This window comes from Phyllostomus hastatus, unplaced genomic scaffold (assembly GCF_019186645.2).
Source record: "Phyllostomus hastatus isolate PE091 unplaced genomic scaffold, TTU_PhHast_1.1 phas_contig_40, whole genome shotgun sequence".
NCBI classification, from domain to species: domain Eukaryota; kingdom Metazoa; phylum Chordata; class Mammalia; order Chiroptera; family Phyllostomidae; genus Phyllostomus; species Phyllostomus hastatus.
The window spans coordinates 84,528,964-84,534,943 of record NW_025333872.1 but is presented as its reverse complement, the minus strand read 5'-3'; positions in this window follow the sequence as shown (position 1 = coordinate 84,534,943).

The window sequence follows — 5,980 nt, the reverse complement described above, 5'->3', positions numbered from 1 at the left end:
ATTTCTCCCAATTCTTGATGGTTGTCCTGCACAGGGTGCCTTCTGTCTCTACCTTGTGCCTGGGTGGGCTGCCTCCACCGCTGTCAAGGTTAAAGCTTCGCCTTTCAGCTGAGTTTGTAACAGATGCAGCCACACCAGACATATCACCTTTACTGCAGACACAGCAGCCTCCAGGAGAGTCTTATCACACAACACATGGCCGTCAGCAAACCTTCTGTCCCATTGATCCCAGTGGCATTTTTCTATTGTCCTCCCCTCCCCACCTCTTTTCCAGAACAATAGACACATTTTTCCTTTTGTCTTCAACAGAACAGTCGTACTCCTTCCAAGGGACCGTGAGATGTCACTGGCTATCTGCAAGCTTTGCTGGGGCATTTTTCCAAACACAAAAACAGTTCTCTTCTAAATGAAATTCTGGTGCCAAATATGTATCTGATAACATTGACTGCTTTTTATCAATTATATCAGCCGTCCCAGAAATGACGTTTGTGTCCACTGTGCTAAAGACGGAATTGAGGCACCAAAACGGGGAGAGAGAATTTAATTCACTATCTGCTATCCAGCCAAAGTTTTTCTCAGATCTTATCTTTTCTTGTTCTAGGTGTTCAAGAGCAACAAACAAGAGCATCCTAGGAGGACCACCTGTTGGGTCACTGGTTCTTATGAGTGACCCTCCATCCTGCTTTACCACTCTGCTGTCCCCTCAAGCAGGGCTGGCAGCCCTGGTTCTGCGACTCCCTTCCAAAAATGCCATCTAGCACACATTACGTTACATAAAATGCAAATTATCTTCAAATCGAAAATGTGTTATCATTCCAAGGTGTCAGAAACATCCAAAGGTTGTGAGTTGCACCTTTAAAGGTGTTCTCTTTGCATCTGAATCACAAGTTGCCGAGGGGTACCTCTGTATTCATCCATTCAGGCCGCAATAATGAGATACCACAGGCAGGGTGGCTTCAACAATGGAAATGAACTTGCTCACAGTTCTGGAGGCTAGAAGTCTAGGATCAAGGTGCCGTCAGGGTGCATTTCTGTGAAACCTCTCTTCCTGCCTTGGAGAAGGCCAGCGTCTCCCTCTGTCCTCACATGGCCTCCTCTCTGTGTGTGCAGAGGAAAACAGAGTATCTTCCTCTTCTTGTAGGGGTGCCAGTCTTAGCCCATTAAGAACCCACCCTCACAACCATATTTATCCTTTATTACCTGCTTATAGGCCTTGTCTCCAAATACAGTCAGTTTGTGAGTTAGAGCTTCAACGCAATGAATCCCGGGGAGACACAACCCAGTCATCGCAACTTGGAATCAGATGTCTCTTACGTGGGGCGACTTCAACAAGGGGCCTTATTCAAACAGCTACCACTTTTCATAGCACAGATAGTTTCTCATATAAAGCTAGACATGTGAGCTTTATAGCTTTAAATGCTTTATAGCCTAAAATGTTTTATAGCTTAAAAAGTCTTGGGAGTCATTATCTGGTTTACTTTTTACAGTGGCAGGAAAGAGGCCAGGTAGCCTTTGCCCTACACTGAGACAGAGGGACAGGGTCCCAGAGGAGAGCGGGCCTTGGAAACGCCGCTGGCTGGCGAGGGGCAGAGGCCCCATTCTTGGTCGCTAGGGTGTTCCCAGGACAGGGGTTAAGCCTCCTGGTGATGCCTCAAAACATCCACAAACTTGCACAGAAACTTCCAGGAGGGATTTCAAGCACATATAAAAGAAAATAGCATCAGACACATTAACCTGTTTGTCTTGGTTGCAGACCAGACCCTCTGAAATGGATGCCCCATCTTAAAGGAAGCATGATTCTCCACTGCTATTCTATGGTGTATATGATATCTCACCTTCCTTCTACAATTGCACTTCTTAAGTGAGTTAGTACAGAGCACTCCTCACGATCCCCCTTATTCAGTTAGTGCCCCGTGATCTCCATGTACCTTCTCCTGAAAATGTACTCTTCAAGTTTCTAATGATTGTCTAATAAATTGTCACTTCCTTTCTTGATCTGTAAGTGTCTTCAGTACATCAGACACCTACTCTTTCCTGTCCACTCTTTCTCGTTCAGAAAGGTCACGTGCCCACATATTTCTTAATTGAAAATCCGAAGTCTTAATCTTGTTGCTTTTGCTTCAGTCTGAGATACTCAATGGCATGGCTTTAACATCTTTGGTTCTTTCATCGCTATAGCGAGTTTTATAAAAATTTTGAAACGTGTTCTTTTTATATTTGTCATGAGACCCATCATTTTACTTTTTGAAAAAAATTGTTAACAGTTGTCTTCTAACTCTATGGGTACTCAGAGATCTTTATAAGCACTTGTGAACTATAATCTGTTAATATAACAGAAACTCCCCCAGCCTCAGTTGACTTTCTCATTGGTTCATTCAGCACCTGTGATCTGTGGAGTGCAAACATTCAGAAGAAATGCGGTGACCTGTGTGTGTGTCAGTGCAGTGTGATTCTGCCCCGTAGGAGGGACTCTCAGACTCGATCCTGCATCGGAATCATCTCTGAGGCCTGTTGCAGCAAGATCGCTGAATGCAGCCCCAGGACTTTGCGTCAGTAGTGCCATAATGTGCAACAAGAATTTGTAGTTCTAACAAGTTGCTTGGTGATGCTGAGGCCAATGGTCCAGAGGTAATACCTTGAGAACCACAATGTGAAAATTAGCGTATTTATGGACTATATTGCTCAGAAGGGTCATCAAATACTGGTCTGCGGAGTCCACTTTATCAAGAACAGTTCTTCTTTACTCCATAAATGTAACAGCTATCTTTTTCATTTGATTAAAGGTTAATAAGATTTCTCTTAAATATATTAGACCACTATCACCACCTCCCTTCACTAAAATTCTTTATACCCAAAAGTACATTGTGTTCTTAGTCTGAGTTGGTAAAATAAGACAACCCTCCTCATCCCTTATCCATGGCAAATCAATTAACCTATTCTGTTTCTTAACCCTGGACATAAAGCTTCCTTAGATTCAAAATATAAAAATCACAATGTAATTTTTGATAAACACTTTTATGATGTGGAAGATGAAAGAATAGTGCAGATGTGTTATTTAAATGCTGTTAATACCATATGATCTCACCTTTAACAGGAACATAAACAGCAAAACAAACAAATGAGCAAAATATAACCAAAGACACTGAAATAGAGAACAGGTTGACAATGATCAGAGGGGGAAGGGGAGGGAATTTCAGGGGAAAAGGGGGAGGGTTTACAGGAACAAGTATAGAGGACACATGGACAAAAACCAGGGGGAGGATGGACATGGGAGGAAGGTCAGGAGCACTGGGGGGGGGGGGGCTGGGATGGGAGTAAAAGACAGAAAACTGTACTTGAACAAAATTAAAAATTTTTTAAATAAATAATTGCTGTTAGTTTCATGCTCACAGGTTGATTTTTAATATCAATGTTGCTAAGTTTATAGTTCATTTTTATCAATAATATGACAATTGCATATGCCATCAACTTTGGATATTTGCATTTTGTGTATATGCAATGTTCTAACTGAGATGAAGTGTATACACATCACTCCAAGATCAATACATGCACACAGTTTACTGTTTATGTGATCTTACTATTAGGCTGTCTTCACTACCATAACGTTGGCATTTGACTCTTTTTGTTAACATGATTTTACTCTTCCAAGGATCTCTTGCCTAGGAAGACAAACATTGCAAATAACTCCATTGTTTATTCCAGGAACTTCCCAAAACACCATTTAAATGAACATCAAACTGTTCAAGTCTTCAACAGGTAGCATCCAACATCTGTTTACTCCTCACAGCTCTTTTAACCCCTTGCCTTAAAATACTTGCCTTGCTGTGCTCAAAAATCCTAAATTATTGTCATGATACTTACCCAGTCCCATTCAAACACCTGCGCTGAAAGAGCCACCGTACATCAAACTCTAAAACTCATTTATATCACCACCCAACACTTTATCAAGCTGTGCTCTCTTGTGATAAAAATAAACTTGGCTTTGTTTTATCAATAGGTTATTTTAGTGTTTTTGTAGGGAGCAGGCATTTGACAATCTTAGAGCTCCCGCCAACCTCCAGTCTCACCCTCCTTCCTACAGCAGCCCGCTACCCTGGACCACAACATCGCTGCTCCGAAGCCCTTGGCCCCCTGTTCAGGGAACTTGTGAGAAATTATTTTCTTTGCCCCCACTCCAACCTACTCAGTTATTTTGGGGGTGAGCTTCAAAGATGTTAGAGTTTAACTTCAGGAAAAAAATAACCCATTTTAGGAATTCTTCATGATCTGCTCATAATGGAAGAAAAAAAATCATTCTTGCTGCAAACTGCCTCAGGACAAGTCCTTGTTTCTGTCTGTCCTTGTCGTTTTTGTCATTCACTGACAATGGGACAAGCAGAGGTCCCAATGAGTTCCTTCATCAAATGCGCCTTGGGCACTGAGAAGCTTAAAAGATTTCTTATCAGAACTTATCCTTTGATCAAACTGCCCGGTCACTTCCCAAGCCCTAGGAGAACTTTCCTCAGTCTTAGTTTGTTTTGTCCATGGGAGTCCGGTCCTGGGGAAGATCTCCCCAAGCTTTTCCATCTTCTGTGATTAATCAGGGATGACCTGACCATGAGGCTGGTGCCCTTGAGACATGAAGTACATGAACCAGCCCTCTGACTAACTGTCCCAGGTTCCCATGGGTTGGTCTCCTTCCACACAGGCATCTACACCCCCTCTGGGCTGGATGTCTAGCTCTCACACGTTTCTGCACAACAGCTCCAAATCATGAGCTTAGCCTTCTAAATTTTATAATTCACCAAGAATAAATTAGAATTACAGTAATTACTTTGGGGGGACTTTTGATATAATCAAAATTACTCATTTGAGAGTCACCTTAGAATCAAAATGGGAACAAAATTTCAAACATCCAATTGTCTGCAAATTTGATTGGTATAAGGAAGTGTCTAAAAGAAATTAAAATCATTTTCTTAAAACAAAACAAAACAAAATTGTTTGCTTAAGAAAATTCTTGACCAAAGCAAAAGAAAATATGAAAAATTTAAAACTATCTCCTTTTCTGGTTGCCTCAAATCACAACATGAACCTAATAACCATTATTCTATTATTTTTTTCCTACTGTATCTACTGTACAGTAGTGTACTGTACTGTACATTTATTTCCCTCTAATCTCTGGTGCTCTCCTGACAGGCCAGAAACCCCTGAAACTCAACCAACTCTTAAAAATTAAAGTGCCCTCAGAACATGAAAAATGTCTTATGACCCAGGCCTCACTCTGAACTGACAGCTATTTTCAAATTGTTTCCAAACCTCAGATAAGCTAGAAAGAAATTTTCAGAGGAATTTAAGGTAGTTTTAGAAATCAGTAATCCAGGAGTTCCATATTTATACCAGTTAATAAAACACTAGTGAAAACTAAGATGCAGATAATTGGAAGAATAAGACAGAATCAAAAGATCTCAAGGGTTACTGAAGGGTCCTAAGTACATAAGGACCTGCAGAGGTTTAGAGAAGCTGGAAATGTTCAGTACAGTCTCCAAAGACATTCTTATGAAAATAGATTGGACTGTGATACAGTCTTGTAGGCAACACAAGGATCAGTTCGTCTGATACTGCAAGGAAAGTCTCTTTCTACCTGTAGCCAGAATTCAGGAGCAGATGCTGAGGTAGATATGACCCCTGCCTTCTCACTTTTTGTCAATAGTCTTAAGCTAGAAAGAAAGGATTTAATATGAAAGCAAAAACTAGGGTGGGAAATGGCCCCATTACCAGGCCCCCAATACCTTGCTAACATTTTGAAGAAGACGCAGAACAAAATCAGAAGAAAACATAGGGATAAATCTCCTTGAGATGGGTTCAGGTAATGCCCTTTTGGATATGACGCCTTAAACACAAGCAACAAAATAAAAAATAAACAAGTGGGACTACATCAAACAAAAAGCTTTTACACAGCAAAAGAAACCACCCACAAAGGGAAAAGACAACCAACAAATGC